A 25,640-nucleotide genomic window follows, 5' to 3' on the forward strand; every position below is an offset into this window, starting at 1 on the left:
TTTTAACATGTAATAAATAAATATTGTACAATTTTGTTTTCGTTAGCACAAACTTTTAGAAGTTAGATAATGTAAGAATGTTTATTTTAATGTTTCCATGTATACATACAGTATAATGAGACAAAATTTGAGTTACTAACCAAATTATCGAATAAATATGTTAATATTTCAATATTGTAATAATGCAACAATTTTTATTTTAATGTTTTTACATATCTATCACCAAAGTTGCTCTCATACACAGAATGATGCAATGTTTTGTCGTATAATCATTTCCATTGAATTAAATTTATTATTATTTTTGTTGTTGTTGTTATTATTATTATTATTATTATTATTATTATTTTGCTTTTCTCCAACTTGGATTGCATGAAATAAGAAGGCAAACACAAATTTTATTTTTCTTTTACACATACAAATGGAATAGTTGGTGCACTATTTGGATATGTGATCACCAAATTGACATCAATTGCATCTATTTGGCTCAATAGAAAAATACTATAGAAGAGTCACATCTCAGCCACGTCCCGTTAACATCAATTGCACCTATTTGACCTAAAACTTTAATTTTGAAGTATTCAAATTTATTTTGTAAATTGAAAATTGGAAATGTCACGCATTACAAGAAAAAGGTACTCTCCTGACGCCTAACATCGTCGAAAATGGCCAAAAGCACGTCGAGAATCATCTCTTGACACCATTGGCGTCGTTGGGAGTATGGTCAGGAAAACCTCGTCGGAAGACTTACTCCTGATGTCGGTCACCATCCCATCAAGAGTTTAAACTAACTCTCGACGGCGTATGTACAACGTCGGGAGTTAGTTTAAACTCCCAACGGGGTGGCTACTAACGTCGAGAGTTCATTATGTCTGAATTGCTCATTAATCTCCCAATGAGGTGTTTAACTGTCGTGAGATTCTTTTTTTTTTTGGAATATTTATAATTAATTTAATTATCATGTAATACCCAAAAATTTCTTGTAATTTTCATTTCATTTTTATTTGGATAAATGGATTGAAACTCAAGGTTTAATTAATTGGTTACACTAATTTCAATTTAATTATTTTAAATCAATTGGAATTACATTTGGCTTACAATTGGATTATTATAATAAGATAATTCAATTCTATTAAGTGGTGGAAGTTTTAATTTATAATGGAGGGAAATTTTAGGGAAAATTTGAGATGTTGGATTTGATTTTATTAGGGTTAAATAGTAGAGGGCTTTGGAATTTAAGAGGGGAAAAAAAGAGAAATTTGGAATTTGAATAAGAAAAGGAAAAAAAAATATTATATATATTTGAGGTTAAGATTTCATTTAAGTGTAAGAAAGAAAAAGAAAAAGAAAAAGGAAAGAAAAAGGAAAATTAGAAAAAAATTCCCCTTATTCTCCCGTGAACGCACAGCTAAACACCCCCTCCCCCAAGGTTTTTCTCTCTTATGTGCGGTGCCCTTGCTGTATGCTAGCCCCAGACGAGTTCCTGCTCGATCGCCCGACCAGAAGATGCCACCGCTCGATCGCTGCCAGCCCCGACGATTGACATTGATCCACTCATCGCATCCAACCAGTCGCGTCCAACGTTGTTCTAGTCAACGCCGCTAGCCTCATCCATCGGTCACGGTCCGCTCGGTTCTCTCTGTGAAAGTCCCGTCATTGACGAATTTGACGCCGCCGCTCGAGCCCAGCCATCGTTTGTTCATTTGTTCGTGCCTCTATCCTTGTCTTTCCCTTTTCCGGTCAGCGGAATCCTGAGATTTGGGTAAGTTTTGGGTGTTTTGGGTGGTTTTGGAATGCCCAATAATATTGAATTAAGTGTTGGCCAAGAAGTTGGATTCGGGATTTTGGGGTGATTAAGCAAGCTGTCAGATTGTGGTGTTTTCCGACGACATTTAGGTAAGCGGTGAGGAATTTTTTAAAGTGAATTTTGGATTGGAAGTTTTAAGGTAGGAGCTAATATTAAGTTGTCGTTGTTTCAGGTTGATTCTTAGTGTTACTCAAAGCAAGGGGCTGGTTTGCCTTGAGGTAAGTGATTTACTACCGGTTCGCCCTTGAACCTTAAGTTAATGTTAAGACTGTGAATACACGGTAAGCATGTTTCTATTGTGATGGAATATTCTGCCATGGTTGACTGATATATGATTGTTGAGACTGTTTTGGAAACTCATGAGTTATGCTACTGTGATTATTAAAATATGATATGACTCGATATGAAATTTGGATGTTATATGATGCATGATAGATTGATGGTTACTGTTAGCACTCCTATCAAACAATATACATCCCTTGTATATGTTTTGGCGTCCTTATGGATCGCCACCTATATTTATGATTTGGTGAGTCTTTGGAGCCACTACCTATGAAAGCGTGCCTTCGGGTTCACCCGTTATGCCTACACCTATGCTTATGTCGGGATGCACACATTTGTCTTGATAGGAAAGCAAACATATACACCTAGTGGGTCACTTGTTGGGTTGTATGTCCTAAAACTCGCAGTTTGTAATGTTAAACATTTTCTATTAGTAATAAAGATGCTATTGATGATTATTCAATAAAACTATTGTTGAATATGTAAATTGCGCTTGTAAGGACTAAATCTAATAAACTAAGATCTATGATATTATATGAATACTTGAATTTTATGTGGTGACATAAAGATGATCAAGTTGAAGTAAATAGCTAAAACGGTCTTAGTATATGAATAAGGTTGGGTGCCTTATTTCGGTAACACTTTTGGATGTGGAGCGGGGGCATCCTATGTAATGAGTTTGCATAAGATCGGACCAAGAAATAAGTCACTCTTATTTTATAACGTTGTTTACTATTTAAGATGGACTGTTTCAAATCGATGACCTAGGTAACTCGACCTTAATCTTGAGCTAACTATTCACTCCTGTTTATCCGGGATTATCCTTAGATTTGCATAGGTGAGGATTAACTCAATAGCGTCAACTCAATTAGTCTCCCGGGGACATAGGGTGCAAGACGAAATTCACACCTACCCGATTTAGAGATAGTAGAAAGGTTGTTCTCTTAAGTACTGAATCCAGGTCTTGAACAAGGGGTCTCACCCTCTCATTGGCCCGAGAGGGACTCAGTTTAGTGAATGGATCACAAACCAATTGTTCATTAGAGGTCAGTGGAACTTAAGGAGCAAGATGTAATTTTGGCGGTAAAACAACATGACCCAGCCATAATTACGAACAATCTATGAAGGGGCGGCTTACTGGTTATGATTAAATCAAGTGGACAGAAAAATATCTACGGTGAGGAGAGTGCAACTATTGAGCTATAGTGGTATGACTCAATAGTTAACGAATATTGATTAATTCAGTTTAAAGAATTTAGCCAATTAATCTCAAATTGTTGGAGCTCATGATCTGTAGGTCCATAAGGTCCCTCTACTAGCTCGTAAATCTTGAATTAGTATATTGAGTGAATTTGAAGTGTTCAAATTCATTTTAGGAATTCAATTTGAAGTATTCAAATTTAAAATTAAGATTTAGATTTGAATTGTTCAATTTCAAATTAAAGTTTGGATAGTTATATTCGATATAATTAATGTGTAATTTATTGAAATTAAACAAAATTGGAGAGTTTAATAATATTTAAATGATGATTTAAATATTAATTACATGAATAGGATTCATGTATAGGTATTTAATTAATTTAATATTTGATATTAAATGATTATTTAATTAATTAAATTTTTTCAATTAATTAAAATCAAATTATTTTTCAAATTGAACTTTTGAATTTGATTAATTTGAAATTAGATCAATTAAAAATTGAAAAACAATTTTGATAATGGAGATTTCCAAGATTTTGAATGCTTGGTGGATTCAACACAATTTAGACACCTAGACCACTCCTTAATGCTCTTTGATGTGTCAATGAGTTCAATCTCTTAGTATTTGCATGTATTTGATACATAAAAGCTCAATTTTGGTGATTAAGACTGAGGTTGCATGCTGAACTTAATGGAGATTCTACTCTCTTGGTTTTTATTTGACTACTCTCCAAACCCTCCTCTTTCCTTACTCAATTCCCATCAATTTTGAGTTCTACCACTCAAATCCAAGTTGGAAAATAGTAGAGAAGACTCTCTTGGTGGTTCATTATTGATTTGAAGCCCAATTCGTAGAGAAGAGCAAGGATCAAGAGGATTTCTTCAAAGGTATAAGTTCTTGAAACTCTTTTTCTTTGAAGTTGTGTTCATGCATGCTTTTAGAACTCAAATTAAATGTCATTAGAGTGCTTATTGATTCTGATTGCTTCCGTTGTATGCTTATACGTTCAATCATTACTTACTGAGTATTTTTATACTCACCATTTTCTCTATATTCTTTTAGGTAAAGGAAAGGATAGAACGACAAATGACAAGAAGAATCTATGACCGGGCCTTGGGATTTGACAACGCTTCCGCATATGTTTTTCTTATATTTGCGAGTTTTAGTTTTGTAATTAAACCTTCAAATTCTTGTAATATTTCATTTGGCTTTTTTCTATTTAGTTTATTTTTAGTTAAAGTTATAGGTGCCCCGAACAACGATTTTATGTTCTTTTTATAGGTTTATACGATAAAAATTTATTTCATTCTTTTGAATTTAGTTAAATTTTGTGAAAAATACCATTTTTGAGATTTATGCATGTATATAGTAACGGTCCAGATCCCATTATTTGGGTCGTTACATATTTTTAATGTTGATCTTCATAACCTAAAATTTAGAACCCAAATCAATAATAATTAAGCAAAGGAAAAGCTTTCACATACATTCAAAAAGCAACCAAAATTGTTGTTAATATTGTTGTTACATATAAGAGAGATAGGTGTACTAGAGAATAATTAATATTTACATTGTTGGGATTGGTGTCCTAATTCTTCCAAAGTCTCGTTGTTTTGTAAAGATACACATTATTTGATGAATAAAATAAGTGTTATTTAATTCTGGCATTTACTCATATCCAATAAACAAAGCTCCTTGGTTATCTTATGTAAACTTAAACATGTATATGTGATATACAAGTAGATCATGCCTTAAGTGATAACTTAAATAGGACTGTAGTATAAGTATTAAGGTGGGATACCTGATCATGGTGACACTACGGATACGACCCACTTTGTAGAGGTTTTTAAATGTTGTAAACTACTACAGATGGTAGTTCCTAACCATTCATGTGGAGACGTGCGAGCGGAGGTGTCTTATACAAATTCTTTGTATAAGACCTGGACCACGAGATGATTAGACTCTGTATATAATGCCGTTGATACTAGAGACTTGCATCTCACCTAAATGACCATAGGTGACACGACCTCAATCTTGAGTGTTTTAGGAACTCCTGCCCTTGAGTGCGGTCCTTTGATTAGTATAGGTGAGAGTGGTCAGATTGCCAACTCAACATGCCTACCTTTCTGGGGACTTGTCTGATCTGGGAGCTGGGAACTCAATCCACAAGATGGAATTCATTCCTTTCCTAAAGTAGGGATAAGTAGAGAGATTACTCCCTTAAGGGCTGATTCCGAGGCTTGAACATAGTGGCCACAACTTCTCTTTGGAAGAGAAGACTCAGTCATAGTAGAACTATGACTTATGTGCATTAGAAGGATCAGTGGTACTTAAAGAGTTAGATGTAACTACAAGGGCATAACGGTTATTGGTCGAGTTGTACATATGAGTGATATGTGAAGGGGTCACACTACTGATTGGTTAAGATGGACACATAATATATCTGTGGTAAGGAGAGTTCAGCTATCGGTCTTTAGTGGAGTACCTGGCAGTTAACGAATGGTGGATCCCGTGACTAAAAAGTTTAGTCAGTTATTCACGTACCGTTGGAGCTTCGAGCTACAGGTTCATAAGGTCCCTTTGGTAGCTTAATGGATTCAGTTGAGGATCAGTTCTTGGTGTTGATTTGAAATGTTCAAATTGACAAGAGATATTTTGATTATATATGATATAATCGGTATGATGTATGAGATATATCTAGTAGAGGATTAATGTAAATCAGATTTACATTAAGTACCATAGAATAGAAAAAGAACTATGGTTTATATGTTTCATGAGGTGAAACTATAGGTTATAAATATAATATGATAAGTTGGTTATCATTTATATTTATAATATATCAATTATTAGATAATTAAATTTTTTTCTCTAATAACCAATTGAGTGGGAGGTTATTGGTGGTTCATGGTAACCGTGAGATAAAAGGAAAATTATTTTCCTAATTTTAGTAAGTTTTGTTGAAAAAATTGTTTTGAGTTTTCTCTCGAAAAAAGAAACTCATGAAAGTTGTCAAGTAAATACCGATTTACTAAGCAAAGTAAATGATCGTGTAGTATTTTGTAGGCGACAGACCCTGAGCTAAACAATGAGCTAAACGATCACTTAGCTTTTGCTAGACGGTCGCTTAGCTTTAGCTAAACGATTGGGCATCGTCCTATATGATAGGTTTCTATCTTCTCCCACTTGCCCAATCGTGTACACGATTGTTCATTCCTCCTTCGTCTGTCTCATTCCAAGTCCACACAGAGTCCACCTTCTGGATTCTCACACCGAGAATACCAAGGTAACCTTTTTAGTGGTGTCATACTCAACTCGACACCGTCGAAGTTCTGTGGAGCTCGTTCGTGTTCTTGTTGGAGTGCTCATGACCGAGGCGATCGCTGAGGACGAGCATGAAGTGTTCGTGCAGTGTTGCAGTCATGTTGTTCAAACGTTCGAGGTTGCTGTGTTCGAGCATTCATGAGCAAGGAGTATGGAGATGAGTCAACAAACTTTTGTAGCATTTATCCTTGTTCATTTGTATTGTTCATGCTGTAATTTCTGTATTGATTGCATAACTATATGTTTTGTTTACGACTGTAATTGTAATGTTCATATATGATTGTAATTTGGAATAATCTATTTTCTGCTGCTCATGGAAATTTCGAGTTCGATTTCCTTCATACATATATAAAGAATACAAGAGAAGTGTGTTTACATGTAGCTTGTGACCCCCAAAAGCACCTCCAAAGCATCAAATTTACCTACAATATAATTAAGTTGAGATATTAGATTATATTATCAACCAACTTTAATTAGTCTTATAAACAATCCTAAGACACCAAACAAGCCCAAATTTCTAACAATTCACACCCACCCTTCCACAAACACACAAAAACACTAAACTTACACTTATTAATAATGTTGGGTTTTATGCCCTAAAACTCGTAGATAGTAAATGTTATTAATTGAGTGTCGTTAATAAAGAGTTATGAATGTTAAATCAATAAATGTTATCGTTTGTATTGTTGTCTATTATGTCTTAATAACCTTAAATTCAATAAACTGACATCCAAGGTTGTGTTATGAATCTTGAACTGTATGTGGAGACGTATATGGATCAATGTTCAAGATACAATTTAAAGGGTTTATAATATAAGGATAAGGCTGGGAACCTTATCCTGGTAAAACTATGGATACAACCCACTTTGTATTTGATACAAATGTTATGATCCAACGCGTTCGTATAGGTGATACACGAGTGGGTGTATCCTATGCAATGAGTTTGCATAAGACTGGACCGCAAAATAGTAACCACTAGATGTAACACCGTTAACTAGTTAGGTTTTTAATTCAATAGGATAACCTAGGCAACTTAGTCTTAATCCTGAGTATATTATGAACTCTTGTTCACGAGGTATTGTCCTTCGATTTGTATAGGTGAGGGTAGCTAGATTACCAAACCAATAAGCCTACCATTTTAGGGACAAAACCAAGTGGATATCTAGAACATAATTATACAAGATGGAATTCGCTCCTTCCCACCTTAAGGGTAAATAGATGAGTGTTCCCTTAAGTGATGTCTCCAGGACTTAAACAAAGGGCTCTACTCTCTTATTGGCATGAGAGGGTTTTTTGTTTTATTGGTTAGACCATAAACATGTTGTTCATTAGAGGAACACTGATACTTAAGGAGTCAAAGATAACCCAAGGGTAAAACAGTAATTTGATGTAACGAACAGGACTAACTTGCTAGTATTGGTCTATATTCGTGGACGCAGAAATATATTTGTAATGAAAAGAGTGTAGTTGTGGGTCTTTAGTGAAGTGTACCCATAATTAACGAATATTGATTAATTTGGTTAATGAGTTTAGCCATTAATCTCGTATCGTTAGAGCTTCTGATCTACAGGTCCACCAGGTCCCCTCGTTAACTGACTAGAGGATACTTAAGAGGGATAATTTGAATTGTTCAAATTAATTTGAAGAACTATATATTAATGTGATTAATATATAATTAATTATGGATATAGTCTACAATTAAATTGGAAAGTAATATTTGAATAAAATTCAAGTGAATTAAATTCATAAATAATTAATTAATAGAGGGGTTTCACACATATACATGGGATGTATATGATAATTAAATATATATACATTAAATTGGGTTTAATGTATAAGTAGTTATTTAATTATTGTACAAATTAAAATTAAATAAGCGTTATTTAATTAGACTAATTAATTAAATAAATGTTATTTAATTAATTATAGAAAATGAGAATATTAAGAAAGGGTTTGACTCTTTCTCTATATAAAGACCTCCCTATGACCCTTTGGGAGACACACATTCTCACCAAAGAGAAAGACTGACAATACACAATACTCTAGTGTTATTGTGCAGAATTTTCTCTAAGAGAATCTACTCTACAAAATCCTTTTCTCCTCTCCTCTCCAATAGTTGGATACCACCTATCCCTCTATTATAATCCCAAAGAATAATAAGGTTACTCTCGTGGTAGTGTTTGAAATTGTTCGTGATCAAGATCTTGGAGATCCGCTCGTTGGAACTAGGAGAGGATTGTTCGTGGCACTTGGGAATTTACAAAGGTAAGAATCGTTCTAATCATTTCCCTAATGCATGCTAATTTATATGTTTATTATATTTTGTTTTGTATAATGATTTTGTTTAATGTAAAATCGATTTGCGAGATGTAAGGCATTTTAACAGAACGCTTTTGCTGCGAAATTCGATCCCTCGTTAATTGGTATCAGAGCCTATTCCTTGCATCTTCGTTCTTTGTATTTTCTGAAACAAAATCGTTTAAAGGTGGGTTTCATATTCTGCATTATAGAATGTTGGAATGTTGGTTTGCAAAATTAGATGTTTTCGATTTTGGCACTAGATTTCCTTTTAATTTGATTAAATTGTAAGGGCCTGTTGTATTTTTTGGGCAATTTAATTCTTGCTTTGAGTCTGTAAGTTCGTGTCGATCAATAGAGCAACAGTTGCTGAGGAGATCGAGAAGAAATGGAGGTGTTCGGGGCAAGTTTGAAGCAAAAAATGTGCAGAACGAGAGTGTTATACCGATCAGCATTGCGACACTACTATTGCAGCGTTGCAACGCTGAAAGGCAGAAGCAATGCACAGTAGTCATAGCATTACAATTCTGCCCTTAGCATTATAATGCTCCAAGTTTCAACAAGGATCATGATGACGTGTGCGTGAGGCGATTTGAGCTAAGTTTTTTACCTAACTCATTTAAGTAATTTTATTTTTTTATTAATTAAATTAATATAATAGTTATATTAATTTAATCAATTAATTTTGCATTAGGGTGCCAAAATTAGTCTATTTTTTGTTGATTAATTTAATTATGCATTGGATAGATGTTTTAAATTATTTTTTGAATTTATATTATATATTGTATGTCATAGATTAAAAAATACTCACCTTAGAATAAACATATACATGCATCATAATAAAATATAAAGGGTTATATTTTATAGATGTATGATTGAATTAGCATGCTCATGCATCATAATATAAATGTTATGTTAGTGGTGTATGATTAATCTAAGCATGTCCATGCATCATACTATATATTAAAATTGTTATTATAAAATAGTGGAATGAGTATGTGAATTCTTGATATTTTATAGTTTGTAATAATTCATTAAAATATAAAGAGTTATAGTTTTAATGATATAAATTAAATTTTATAAACAATATTGCATGCAAATATAGGTGCAAATTTAATTTTAAATGGTTTAAATTGATCTTGTTATTTCTAATGGGATTAGGAATAGGTAGCTTTTTAATTTGTTTTAATTGGATTAAAATGAATTTCAATAAAAGATTAAATTTATAAAATAATTGCCCATAAGGGATCTTGTTCTAAGGAAGGTTATGTCTAAGAAGGGGTATTTAAGTTGACGGAAATAGAACATCCCCACCTGGAAGCCGACCTGGAAAGTGAATTGGGCAAATATTTTATAAGCATGCAATAAATGATTGATTTTATGAAAAGAGTTTAACAAAAGAAGTCAAGTATTGTTAAATTATTCAATATAAATGTTATATTGAGCAAATTTAAAGGGTTTAGATAAATTCATTAGTCGGATTTTAACTAAATATAATAAAATCCTAATAAAATATTAGAATACTTTAATGATAGAAAGTTGGTATATGTGATATACCAAAATTTCAGCTCTCAAGTCTCGAAGAGTTCACACCGTGTGATCCATGCTCGGCTTCGTGTCGCTCTGGGCGCGGCCTCCCTTCGGAAAGTGTTGGCATGGGCCAATAATAAGATGAATGAGGAAAGTGTTTATAGTAAGTGGGAGAGAAATTTGTGTCAACATATCATACGGTCTCTGCCATTAGGTTACATTGTAAGATTCCTATGGTCCGCTGGTGTATCGTCTTAGAGCAACCATCCCTCTGAGGCCTGATCATAGGGGTCGGAATTGATGGAATGAACACATGTGCAACGGAAGAAAAAATGGATGTAAAATACTCTAATTATGTTAATTTCAAAGAATAAGCATGCAATTAAATTAAGAACAAAGAGATAGAAGATATTAACTTTTGTAGTCTCAAAACTTTTCCAAATCAACTCCAATCTCCTCACGGATGGTTTGTAGACCACCCCACGAGAGTCTTCCCGACTATTTTTCGACCTTAGAACGGGATGATGGGATCCAGTGAGTGACTAATTTGGAGAGGAAAAGGTTAAAGATTTGAGAGAAAATAGTTTAAGATTATCAAACAATCTCATAAAAGTCCATTTGGCCAAGAGAGCTAAAATTCATAAAACTCTTCTTTTTATAGGCCATTTCATGCAATACATGCAATTTTGAGTTTGATGAGAATTTGACACTAAAAAATCCACTAACGCAAAGTGGGATTAGTGGGATAAGTGTCTTCAATTGAAAACAATATTTAGTAATGCAAATAGTGGAATTTCCCACTCAAAATTATTGGATCTTTCCACTAACTTGGTCAAAGGTCAAAGTTTGACTCTAAAATTCCAAAGTCAACCATTTTGACTTTTTGACTTTCAAACTCAAAAGTCAATATTTTGACTTTCATTGCATTTTTTACATAGTCAACAATTTTGACTTTTGATGCAATTTTGACATAGTCAACTATTTTGACTTTTATTGCAATTTGACTAATTCTATTTAATTTCAAAATTAATTCTAATAATTAATTTTAAAATTAAATTAATATTAAACAATAAATTAAACAATTAGTTAATTTAATTTAATATTAAATCCAACAATAATCCCAATCAATATGAATCTCTATTCATAATCTTAATATTTAAATCTTATTTAAATATCTCATATGTTCTCTCTCTTTACGTGTAATTCACAATTAAATATTAGGTTAAATATATCATATATATTTAACGCTTTGCTCCAAAAATTGAATTCGAACACTTCAAATTCGTTCGTTACACTGTTTTAAGATTTAATCTGATATGAGCTAGTAAGGAGACCTTATGGACCTACAGATCATAGCCTCCAACGATCTGAGATTAACCGGCTAAACTCTTTAAACCCAATTAACTAACATTCGTTAACTACCGGTTCACTCTACTAAAGCCCAGTAGTTTCACTTCTCTCATTGTAGATATATTTCTGTCCACTTGATATAACCATAATCAGTAAGTCACCCTTAACAGGTTGTTCGTAATAACGGCTGGGTCAAAAGCTGTTTTACCCCCGAGATTACATATTGCTCCTTAAGTCCCACTAATCCTCTAATGAACAATTAGTTTGTGATCCAATCACTAAACTGAGTCCCTATTGGGCCAATGAGAGGGTGGAGCCCCTTGTTCAAGACCCAAAGTCAACACTTAAGGGAACAACCTCTCTACTATCCCTAAAAGCGAGTAGGAGTGAATTCCGTCTTGCACCTTATGTCTTCCACTATCTATCTAGTCTTACCCCTGAAATGGGAAGCTTATTGAGCTGACGCTGTTGAGCCAACCCTCACCCATGCAAATCTAAGGATAATCCCGAATAAACAAGGGTTCATAGTTACTTAGGATTGAGGTCAAGTTACCTAGGTCATCACTTTGAAATAGTTCGTCTTAAACAGTAAACAACATTATAAAGTAAGAATGACTTATTTCTTGGTCCAATCTTATACGAACTCTTTGCACAGGACGCCCCCATTCACATGTCTCCACATGAATGATTCAGGATCATATTATTTGTACTAAATACAAAATGGGCCGCATCTGATAGTGTCCCCAGATAAGGTACCCAGCCTTATCCATATACTAAAGGTTTTTTAGACTATTTACTCGAACTTGATCCACTTTTATGTCACTACATAAAGTCCAAGTATTCATGTAATAGCCATGGATCTAAGTTTATTGGATTTAGGTTCTTTCTAAAACGAAATGAGCAATTCATACATTCAATAACAACTTTACTGAATAAAACCTCAATTATTGATAACAAAATAAGTTTATTATTTACAAACCACGAGTTTTAGGACATAAAACCCAACAAACTCCCACTTGGACTAAAACTCCAGTGTGTATTCACATAATGTTGAGTTGTTTGAGTTTTAGAGAGAAATTCAATAAACTAGGGCACCACATACCCATGTTTGTCTTCACTAGGCATCATATACCCATGGGTTTTTCTCCCAATTGCTCTAGATTATGCAAATCGTAGTCCTAGATTCACTAGGTGACCCTCAAACACTTTAGCCGTGAGGACCTTTGTAAACTAATCAACATATAGTATATTTCTAACTTCAAATATATATAGAATGCATCTTATATCCTCAACTCTTTGAGGTGATTATCGTTGCTATCATTAAATATCGATGACACGAATTTCTGGTAAACCCATGTTATGGTCAGGCTATCACACAATCCTCCCACTACATCGAAGCATTCTAAACTCTTGAGAAAGATGTATCTGACTAGTTCTAATAACTTTTGTTATAGGGTCGCTTGATCAACAACACGTTGATTTTCTATAACTTCTACGGAAACTTTAACACAATACTAGCTTATCATAAGATTGATACAAATACTTTATTTTCTTTTGGGTTGAAGATGTTTTCGGCTTTTGGGTAGCCTAAAGATAGCCATACTATTTAACAACGTTCCAATTCCTTGGGGTTTTGCACCAACACATGTGTCGGTCGTGCCCAAATTCTGAAATAATGTAAACAACTTTTATGTGTCATAAACAACTTTTACGACCTCTCCATAACTCATGTGGAGTTTCAAAAATCCTCTTAATGGAAACTATGTTAGTATATAGCAGTCTATACTAAGTATCCCCAAAACTAATTAGGCAATTGAGCATAGCTCACTTATCAACTGAACCATGTCTAATAGGATTCCGTTTCTTCTTCCCGATACACCGTTCTACTGAGGCACCAAGTGCAAAGAGTTGTGACTGGATTCCATGTTCTATCAAATAGTCATGCAATCTAGGTCTATGTACTCTCCATCTTGATCTGATCAAAGTGTCTTAAATGTTTTACCTAACAAGTTTACAACTTCAGTCTTATACACCTTGAATGTTTCAAGTGCTTCAGACCTATGATGAATTTAGGTAAACATAATCATATATTGAATAATCATCTGATGAAATGTTCATACCCTCCTCATGCTTTGACATTCATCGAACCATAGAAGTCTAAATCCATAAGCTCTAAATGTTCTTTGACTCTAAGACATTTTCTTGTAAAATATCTTTTAATTAGTTTACCCTCAAGACAAGACTCACCACATAGAGGTAAGAAGTTGTCTTCTAACTAGTTTAGATGACACTTTTAACCAACCTCTCAATCCTATTGAGATTAATATGACCAAATCTTAAGTGCCAAAGAAATGTACTCGAAGAAACATTTTGCCTTTTGTTTTTCGTTTTATTTAAAATGGCCTTGGTTGGTTTTAACACGTAAGTTGTTTTCTAGTAAAATAAATAAAATACTTATTTTGCTAATGAACACTTCATTTATATCAAAAGATACTTTGTGCAATTATGTTAACAAGAGATAGATATAAGATTTCTTGTTATTTAAAAAACAAAAAATACATTATCTAATATAATGAATCTATCTCCGAATAACAACTTCAGAAACTCCCACTTATTTTTCTAAGATAACCTCTCTTGCTTAAAACCCTGAGTGTTATCTCGTCTTCCATAAGCATTCTTCATAAACTAGTTTCCTTGTTTTGTTTTTTCGACTTTCTTCTCTACAAGGTACTTTGGGTAGTTTCTTTTCTAGTACCCATTTTCACTGCAGTAGAAACATGTTCCTTTATCTACAACTGTAGTCTTGCCTTTGTGGTCAGTAGGAGTTTTCCCTTTCCCCTTACCCTTCATCGATACACTATTATTCTTAGAAGAAGAAGGGTCAGACTTTGTCCTAAAGGACAATCCTCTGTTGACTTTATTTGTGGTGGCAATATTTACCTCCACTTCCCGTCCCTTAGATTTCAAGAGGGAATGATAAGTCTAAAGCTCATTGAGAAGAGTAGTCAAGTTATATTCTATCTTATGTATCATCGCATTTGTACGGAACTATAAGAAGCTCTTCAGAAGAGACTCTAAAATAAAGTTGACTTGACTTTTCTCATCCATGACAACTCCGTTTACTTCTGCCACATTGAAATGGACCATCATGTCTAAGACATGTTTTTTAACAGAGGTCCTTTCTTTCATACGACAGTTATATACGTATTAGATGGCATCATGTCTAAGGGAGAATGATGGTTGTCCACATTCCCTGCAGAGATTCCATAATCTCTTTAGCGGTATGCATACCATCGTGTTTCTTAGCCAAAATATCAGATATGCTGGCAAGAATGTAGACTCTGAATTTTTCATTCACTCTTGTCCACTTGTCATATGAATCTTGAACAGTTTCGTTTGCATTTGAACGGGGGTTTGGAGGATATTCCTTAGTTAAAACAAACCTAAGATCATCGATTACCAGTATTGTGTTCAAGTTTGATTTCCACGTAGCTAAATTGTCCCAATTAAGCTTCTTGAAAGCAAGTAATTGTACTAAAGAGCTAGTCATGCTGAAAATATAAAAAAAATTCTATTAGTGAATTGCTATTATCAGGTTTAGCAAAAATAATAATGTACCCATCATTATTCTTATTGTAACGGTACTTTAGAGGTTTAGAGCAACATCTACCGAGGGGCAGTCTGCTACTCCTTTGAATTGAGACATTCTCAGCTAATCACTATTACCAGAGTAACTCATACTCCAATAGATATTTTAGCTATCGTTTCTTTGGTCTAGAATATACTAACTCTTAGTAATTCTTGTAAGTGTGACCCGCCATTTTCAGACCCTAGAGGTCGGCCCCAATAATGTTATCAAATTTGAGAGTCAAATTTGAGAATCGACCTAAGAAATCCTATCAATTCTTGGAGTTTGAGTTGTTCCGAATCCTATGTTACAACCCTCCAAGGGAATAATCGTCGTAAAAACGACTAGTGTAGATCCCATAAAGTCGACAAGCAGGCATAACATAGGACTCTCACGGTCCAAACTAATGGAAGAGACCGCAGAACACATTGATACACATCCTTCACCTACTTACTATGAACTACTTCCCCTATTCACCTTGATATTGATCCATGCAAACACTTTCCGAATGGAGGCCACTTCCTGGGTGACACGAAGTGTTGCATGGATCTCATGGTGTGAACTCTTAGGGACGTGAGAGCTAGGAACAACATATCACATATGTTATTAATCTCCCACTAAAGTGTTCTATACGATTTTGGGTAAATGTTTACTTAGATATATTCCGGCTAATTAAACATACCCTAAGTCTAGGTGATTTTTCCGAGTATAGCGTTTATATTGGAATTAACCCTACAATGTCTAAGTGATAAACCAATTTTATTACCTCACATTACTCATAAAACTGAGTTAACCTAACTCATACGTCGGCTCGATCCCCAGGTAGCAGGTATTCCGTAAACCTTCAACTTAAATATCTCTAACCTTAGAAGGATCTCACCGGGTGAGTTATTCTTGTAATCACTAGTTTTACAAGATATCGACCTATTTTAACTATTAAAACTAGATTGCATGGATTCCGTTAACCCTAAGTGAGCATGCTTTTATCTTTGTTATAGATTTTAAAGTCTATCTATTTTTATAACACTTATAAAAAGACAAAAAACCTATAACATGCATCTAACATGCTTTAGATAACAATTATATAAACATTCATTTCATACATTAATATAACAACTTATATAAAAAAAACATGGAATCCTACACATGCATACTATACATTATAACACTTATAATATACTTGCAATGCATGCTACATGCTTATCCTATGGTGGAATTTTAAATCTACATGGTATATAATATGCACATAATAGATAAATTATTTAATCCATACATTCACAATGCGTAATTAAATAACACATTAAAATGGACTAGTTTTGGCATCCTAAGCTAATTAAAAGATAAAACTATTATAATAATAAACAGAAAACAGTCTCAAACTGCCTCCAAACACTTTGAACCAGCTCAAACCGCTTGAAAAAACACTTGAACCGGCTTCAAAAACCCAAAAAACACTTCAAAAACCCAAAAACAGACAAAAACCGCCAAAAAACTAGTCAAAACTGGTCAAATCCGTCGAACTGGACCAGTCCAGACCATGTAGACCAACTAGGCGCACGCGGGTCAATGGGTAGGACGAGTGTGCAGGTCGACGGGTCGGTTGGAATGGTTGATGAAGGCGTTGGGTCGGGCTTGAACGGGCTGAGTTACACTTGTGCTTGGGTCGTTGACTGGGTTAGGTCTCGATCGGGTCTGGGACAACTACAAGCACTAAGTGTTAGATCCGCGGGTCAGCGCCACTTCGGGTCGGGTTAATGGGTCGTGAACCGGGTCTGGGAGGCTTCACGGGCCTGTGAGGTTTTCTTCACCAAATTTGAAGCGGTCCACTTTAAAGGAACCAAGCAATTACAACCTAAGAGCAACTCTAACAACTCTAAGAAAATTACAGAGCCTTCATGATACGTTAAAGCCCATAAAACATTGGGAAATTACAATGAATATTACAACCCAAGAGAGAAATTTGGATGCCAAAACCAAAATTGTTCATTTTAGCATACAAACATTCATCGCATGAATATTACCCACCATATGCAAAAATTAACCAAAATTGAGTACTTTAAGCATGCTCTAATACCAATTGATGGAACGCGCAGCGGAAGAAAAAATGGATCTAAAATACTCTAATTAGGTTAATTTCAAAGAATAAGCAATAAATTAAATTAAGAACAAAGGGATAGAAGATATACAATCTTTTTAGTCCTAAAACTTCTCCAAATCAACTACAATCTCCTCACGAATGGTTCGTAGACCTCCACGAGAGTCTTTTCGACTATTTTCTAGCCTTAGAACGGGATGGTGGGATCCGGTGAATGACTAATTTGGAGAGGAAAAGGTTAAGGATTTGAGAGAAAATAGTTTAAGATTATCAAATAATCTCATAAAAGCCCATTTGGCCAAGAGAGCTAAAATTCATAAAACTCTTCTTTTTATAGGCCATATTATGCAAAATATGCAACTTTGAGTTTGGTGAGAATTTGACACTAAAAGACCTACTAACTCAAAGTGGGATTAATGGGACAAGTGTCTTCAGTTGAAAACAACATTTAGTAATACAAATGTTGGAATTTTCCACTCAAAATTGTTGAATCTTTCTACTAACTTGGTTAAAGGTCAAAGTTTGACTCTCAAAGTCCAAAGTCAACAATTTTAACTTTTGACTTTTAAACTCAAAAGTCAACATTTGAACTTTCATTGCATTTTTTACCTAGTCAACAATTTTGACTTTTGATACAATTTTGACCTAGTCAACTATTTTGACTTTTATTGTAATTTTGACCAATTTCATTTAATTTCAAAATTAATTCTAATAATTAATTTTAAAATTAAATAATTAATTAAACAATTAATTAATTTAATTTAATATTAAATTGAACACTAATCCTAATCAATATGAATCCGTATTCATAATCTTGATATTTAAATATCTCATATTTTCTCTCTCTTTACGTGTAATTCACAATTAAACATTAGGTTAACTATATCGTATATATTTAACGCTTTGCTCCAAAAATTGAATTCGAACACTCCAAATTCGTTCGTCACACTGTTCTAAGGTTTAGTCCGATATGAGCTAGTAGAGGGACCTCATGGACCTACAGATCATGGGCTCCAACGATTCGAGATTAATCGACTAAACTCTTTAACCCAATTAACCAACATTCGTTTAACTACCGGGTCATTCTACTAAAGTCCAGCAGTTGCACTCACCTCACTGTGGATATATTTATGTCCGCTCGATATAACCATAATCAGTAAGTCAACCCTTCATCGGTTATTCATAATAACGGCTAGGTCAAAAGATATTTTACCCCCGAGATTACATTTTTCTCCTTAAGTCCCACCGATCCTCTAGTGAACAATTGATTTGTGATTCAATCACTAAACCGAGTCCATCTCAGGCTAATGAGAGGGTGGGGCCCCTTGTTCAAGACACATAGTCAGCACTTAAGGGAACAACCTCTCTACTATCCCTAAAAGCGAGTAGGAGTGAATTCCGTCTTGCACCTTATGTCCCTAGCTATCTACCCAGTCTTACCCTTGAAATGAGAGGCTTATTGAGCCGGCACTGTTAAGCCAATCCTCACCCATGCAAATCTAAGGATAATCCCGAATAAATAAGAGTTCATAGTTAGCTCGGGATTAAGGTCAAGTTAACTAGGTCATCGCTTTGAAATAATCAGTCTTAAACAGTAAACAACGTTATAAAGTAAGAGTGAATTATTTCTTGGTCCAGTCTTATACAAACTCTTTTCACAAGACGTCGCGACTCTTATGTCTCCACATAAACAATTCAGTATTACATCGTTTGTACTAAGTACAAAGTGGGCCACATCCGATAGTGTCTCTAGGATAAGGTACCCAGCCATATCCATATACTATAGACCATTTAGACTAGAACTTGATCCATTTTTATGTCATTACATAAAGTCCAAGTATTCAAGTAATAGCCATGGATCTTAGTTCATTGGATTTAGGTTCTTTCTAAAACAAAATGAGCAATTCATACATTCAATAACAATTTTATTGATAAAACCTCAGTAACATCTTTATTGATAATAGAATAAGTTTATTGTTTATAAACCACGAGTTTTAGGACATAAAACCCAACAAGAACAACGCAAACTCCAATAGTTGATAGGGTTTCTTAGATTAATCTTCAATAGTTGTCTTTCCCTTCGGTAGCTTGTTGAAGCGTACCTCTGAGATTCGAAAATAAAAGGGTCACACTTATGAGATAAATTATGTTAGTTAATGAATCATTGACTAAAACAATGGTAGCTAAACACTATAGGAATATAAGTTATTCTGGTATTAGTGATTGGCTGAAATTGTCTCAATTCAGGAGAGGAGTAGCTTATCACACTTTGATGGTTGTTGCTCTAAACCTCTGAAGTATCGTTGCAAAAACTGAAGCTAATAATTTAATTAGGGTTCTAAGATTAAATGTGTTTTTGATAATTAAGTAATGGGTTATGACAAAGATAACTAGTCCTCGCTCGAAAAGTTTAATAAGGTCAATTGATTTTTATATGTTTCAACATCTCCACAATCATCTCTTTGTTTAAAAATGAGAAATTAGTCGGTGAAAATATGTGACGTAGAAAGCTAATTTGAATACGATTCTGGTTGTTGATGATTTGCGATTTATCTTAACGAAGGAATGTCTTATAGTCCTCGCTCGAAATGCATCCCAAGCGTTGAAAGATACTTATGACCATTGGATGAAGTCCAATGACAAAGGCTGAGTCTACATCTTAGAAAGTCTGTCTGGAGTTCTTACCAAGAAGCATGAGGCCATGATGACTACACATCAGATCAAGGAGTCCCTCCAGGAGATATTTGGACAACTGTCTATTTAGATTTAGCACAAGGGCCTCAAGTACATTTACAATGTGCACATGAAAGAGCCAATCAGTGTGAGAACATGTTCTCGACCTGATGGTTCATTTCAATGTCGCCGAAATGAACAGTGCAGTTATAGACGATCAGTGTCAGATGTTCTTTATTTTGGAATCTCTTCCGAAGAGTTTTCTTCAATTCTGCAGCAATATAGTAATGAATAAAATAGAGTAAAATCTTACTACCCTTCTGAATGAGTTACAGACTTTTCAATCCCTCATAAAAGGTAAAGTGCCAGTAGTAGGAGAGACAAATATTGCCCATTCTAAAAAATTCCATGAAGGTTCATCCTCTAGAACTAAGTATGTTCATTCAATTTCTGGTACTAAAAGAATCCAGAAAAAAAAAAAGGAGGGAAGAGGAAGGCTCCCGCTGCTGGCAAAGGGAAGGGTAAATGAGGCAAATGTTACCCATTCCAAAAAGTTCCATAAGAGTTAATCCTCTGAAACTAAGTATGTAAAAGGATCTAGAAAAAGAAAAGAGGGAAAAGGAAGGCTCCCATTATTGGCAAAGTCAAGGGCAAAGCTAAGGCTGACAAGGGAAAATGCTTCCACTATAATGCGGATGGTCACTGGAAATATAATTGCCCTACGTACCTTGCTGAGAAGAAGAAAGAGAAGAAAAGTAAATATGATTTACTAGTCTTGGAAACTTGTTTAGTGGAAAATGACCATGATGCTTGAATTCTTGATTTAGGAGCCACTATTCACGTCTGTTCTTCTTTATAGGGAATTAATTCCTTCCATCAGCTAGAAGAGGGTGAAATGATGCTCAAGATTGGAATGGGAGATGCCATTTCAACTTGTGCAGTGGGAGTTGCTAAGTTGTCTTTTGGAAATAGATTTTCGTTTTTAGAAAACTTATTCATTATTCCCAAGATGAAGAGGAACCTTGTTTCTATTGCTTGTTTAATTGAACAATCATACTCAGTTTCTTTTAATTCAAATGAAATGTTCATTATGAAAAATGGTGTGATTATTTGTTCAGCTAAACATAAAACAACTTATATGTGTTAAGACCAACTGAATCAAAAGCACTTTTAAACCATGAGATGTTTAAAACTGTTAATACTCAAACTAAAAGGCGAAAAGTTTCTCCAAGTAACAATGATACGTACCTTTGGCATTTGAGATTAGGCCACATAAATCTTGATAGGATTGGAAGATTGGTAAATAATGGACTTTTATGCAAGTTATAAGATGATTCATTACCTCTATGTGAATCTTGTCTCGAAGGAAAAATGACTAAAAGACCTATTAGTGGAAAAGGTTATAAAGCCAAAGAGCCCTTAAAGCTCATACATTCGGAACTTCGTCTTTTGATGAATGTAAAGGTTAAAGGGTACAAATGCTTCATCTCTTTAATAGATGTTTATTTAAGTTATGGTTACTTATACCTAATAGAACATAAGTCTGAAGCTTTTGAAAAGTTCAAAGAGTATAAGGCTGAAGTTGAAAACCTATTAGGTAAAACAATTAAAGGATTTGATCTGATCGGGGTGGAGTGTACATGGATTTAGAATTTTAGAACTATTTGATAGAACATGGAATTCAATCCCAACTCTTAGCACCTGGTACACCTCAACAGAACAGTGTATCAGAAAGGAGAAATAAAACCTTATTAGATATGGTTCGTTCTATGATGAGCTATGCTCAATTGCCTAACTCATTTTGGTGGTATGTAGTAGGGACTGAAGTCCACATCTTCAAAAATTTTCCCTCAAAGAGTATTTCTGAAACATCTTTCGAGTTATGGAGGGGGTGTAAATCGAGTTTACGTTACTTTATAATCTGAGGTTGTCCTAGTGAAAAATCCTAAGAAGTTGGAACCTTGTTCAAGATTGTACCAGTTGGTTGGTTACCCTAAGGAGACGATAGGTGGTCTGTTTTATGACCCTCAAGAAAATAAAGTGTTTGTATTGATAAACGCGAGGAAAACTGTGTGAGAGATCATAAACCACGTAGTAAAGTAGATTAAGTGAAGTTACTAAAGAATCAACAAAAGTTGTTAATGAAATTGGTCCTTCATCAAGAGTTAATAAAAAGCCCAACTCTTCAGGTCAGTCTCATCCTCCTCAATCATTGAGAGTGTCTCGACGCAGTGGCAGGGTTGTGATACAACTTGACCGTTACTTGGGTTTAACTGAAACTCAGGTTATCATTCCAGATGATGGTGTTGAGGATCCATGACAAACAGTCGATGAATGATGTAGACAAAGACCAGAGCCATGGACCTTGAAATGGAGTCCATGTACTCCAATTCAGCATGTGAGCTTCTAGATTTACCTTAAGGGGTCAAACCCATAAGGTGTAAATGGATCTACAAAAGAAAGAGAGATGTAGTAGGAAAGGTACAGACTTTCAAAGCTAGACTTATAGCAAAAGATTATACCTAAAGGGAAGGGGTTGACTATGAGGAAACTTTTTCCCTTATTATTATGCTTAAGTCTATAAAAATTCTCTTGTCCACAGCCACATATTATGACTATGAGATATGGCAAATGGATGTCAAGACTACTTTTCTGAATGGCAATCTTAAGAAGAATATCTTTGTGTCTCAACCCGAGTAGTTTATAGCCCAAGGTCAGGAACAAAAAGTTTGCAAGTTGAATCGATCCATTTATAGGTTGAAACAGGCATCTAGATCTTGGAACATTAGATTTGATACGATGATCAATTTTATTTGGTTTTGATCAAAGAGTCGATGAACCTTGTATCTATAAGAAAATCATCAACAAGAAAGTAGCTTTTCTAATACTTTATGTGGACGATATTCTACTCATTAGGAATGATGTAGGGTACCTTAATGACATTAAGGAATAACTAACAACCCAATTCCAAATGAAAGATTTGGGAGAGACACAATATGTACTTAGGATTCAAATCACCAGGGATTGCAAGAATAGAATGCTAGCTCTGTCTCAAGCAACTTATATTGATAAAATGTTGACATGAAATTTGATGAAGAACTTTGAGAAGGTTTTGTTACCTTTCAAGCACAAGGTTCACTTGCCTAAGGAATGGTGTCCTAAGACACCTCAAGAAGTTGAGGATATGAGATGTATTCTTTATGCCTCATTTGTGGGCAACTTAATATATGCTATGCTCTACACTAGGCCAGACATTTATTATGCAGTGGGAATTTTCAGTAGGTACAAGTCTAATCCAAGGTTAGACCACCGGACAACAATTAAGAATATCCTCAAGTATCTAAGGAGAACGAGGGACTACAAGCTAGCGTATGGAGCTAAGGATTTGATCCTTATAGGATACACCGACTTTGATTTCCAAACTGACAAGGATTCTAGGAAATCCACATAAAGATCAGTGTTAATCCTAAATGGGAAGTCGTATTATGGCGTAGCATCAAGCAAGGATTCATTGTAGATTCCACTATGGAAGCTGAGTATGTAGCTACTTATGAAGCAGTAAAGGAAGTAGATTGGCTATGGAAGTTCTTAAGTGATTTGGAAGTGGTTCTAAATATGGACTTGCCCATCACTATATACTGCGACGATAGTGGGTAATAACCATTCTAATCCATTTACGAAGGCTCTCACGGCTAAAGTGTTTGAAGGTCATCTAGACAGTCTAGGTCTATAAGACATGTTCAATGTATAATCTAGGACAAGTGGGAGACGTGTAATGGGAATATTGATGCCCTAATTTATTGTATTTAGCATTATCTGCCTTCTAGATTATGTACACCCCATTGAGAGTTTTAGTTCAAATGGGAGTTTGTTGGGTTTTATGCCCTAAAATTCGTAGATAGTAAATATTATTGATTGATCATCATCAATAAAGTTATGGATGTTAAATCAATAAATGATGTTGCTTGTATTGTTGTCTATTTTGCCTTAATAACTCTAAATTCAATAAACTAACATTCAAAGATGTCTTATGAGTCTTGAACTATATGTGAAGACATACAAGGATCAATGTTCAAGATACAGCCTAAAGGGTCTATAATATAGGGATAAGGTTGAGTACCTTATACTAGTAACACTATGAATATAACCCACTTTGTATTTAATAGAAACATAATGATCCAAAACGTTCATGTAGATAACACGCGATGGAGGGTATCATATGCAATGAGTTTGCATAAGATTGGACCGTGAAATAGTAACCACTAGATGTAACACTATTGACTAGTCAAGTTTCTATTTCAATAGGATGACCTAGGCGACTTAGTTTTAATCCTGAGTATATTATGAATTTCTTCATGAGGGATTGTCCTTTGATTTATATAGGTGAGGGTGGCAAGATCGCCGATCCAATATGGGTACCATTTTGGGGACAAGACCGAGTGGAAAGTTAGGAACATAATAATACAAGATGGAATTCACTCCTTCCCGCTTTAAGGGTAAGTAGATGAGTGTTCCCTTAAGTGGTGTCTCCAGGACTTGAACAAAGTGTCCTACCCTCTCATTGGTTTTAGAGGGATTTCTATTTAGTGGTTGGACCATAAACATGTTGTTCATTTGAGGAGCACTGGTACTTCAAAAGTAAGAGGTAACCCAAGGGTAAAATGGTAACTTGACCCAGTTGGAGTTTCGAACACTCGTGAAGGACTAACTTATTGGTATTGGTCTATATTCATGGACACAAAAATATATCTGTAGTAAGAAGAGCAGTGGGACTTTAGAGGTGTACCCACAGTTAACAAATATTGATTAATTTGGTTAATGAGTTTAGTCAATTAATCTTATATCGTTAGAGCTTCTAATCTACAGGTCCCCTAGGTCCTCTTGTTAGCTCACTAGAGGATACTTACGAGGGATCATTTGAATTGTTCAAATTAACTTGAAGAAACTATATATTAATGTGATTAATATATAATTAATTATAGATATGATCTATAATTAAATTGGAAAGTAATATTTGAATAAGATTCAAATTAATTAATTAATTCAAGTGAATTAGATTCACAAAGAATTAATTAATAGAGAGGTTTGCATATATACATGGGATGTATATGATAATTAAATATATACATTAAATTGGATTTAATATATAATTAGTTATTTAATTATTGTGCAAATTAAAATTAAATAAATGTTATTTAATTGTGTTAATTAATTAAATAAGTGTTATTTAATTAAATGGGTTAATTAATTAAATAACCGTTATTTAATTAATCATTTAATTAAATAACACTTATTTAATTAATTATAGAAAAAGAAAATATTAGGAAAAGGACTTGACTCTTTCTCTATATAAAGACCTCTCTATAGCCCTTTAGAAGACACATTCTCATCAAAGAGAAAGACTACAATATACAACATCCTAGTGTTATTGTGCAGAATTTTCTCTAAGAGAATCCTCCCA

The 25,640-nt window shown here is 34.3% G+C and overlaps 1 long non-coding RNA gene across 1 annotated transcript; it reads left to right on the plus strand.

Annotated features, from left to right (window-relative positions):
* Positions 1-1,323: 1,323 nt before the first annotated feature.
* On the plus strand, positions 1,324-4,593 carry LOC120092150 (uncharacterized). The gene is made up of 3 exons (XR_005485925.2): positions 1,324-1,893; positions 1,977-4,174; positions 4,350-4,593. It is a non-coding gene; the product is annotated as an uncharacterized LOC120092150 (long non-coding RNA).
* The last annotated feature ends 21,047 nt before the right edge of the window (positions 4,594-25,640 follow it).

This window comes from Benincasa hispida, chromosome 1 (genome assembly GCF_027475165.1).
Source record: "Benincasa hispida cultivar pf3 chromosome 1, pf3_genome.v1.1, whole genome shotgun sequence".
Classification (NCBI taxonomy): domain Eukaryota; kingdom Viridiplantae; phylum Streptophyta; class Magnoliopsida; order Cucurbitales; family Cucurbitaceae; genus Benincasa; species Benincasa hispida.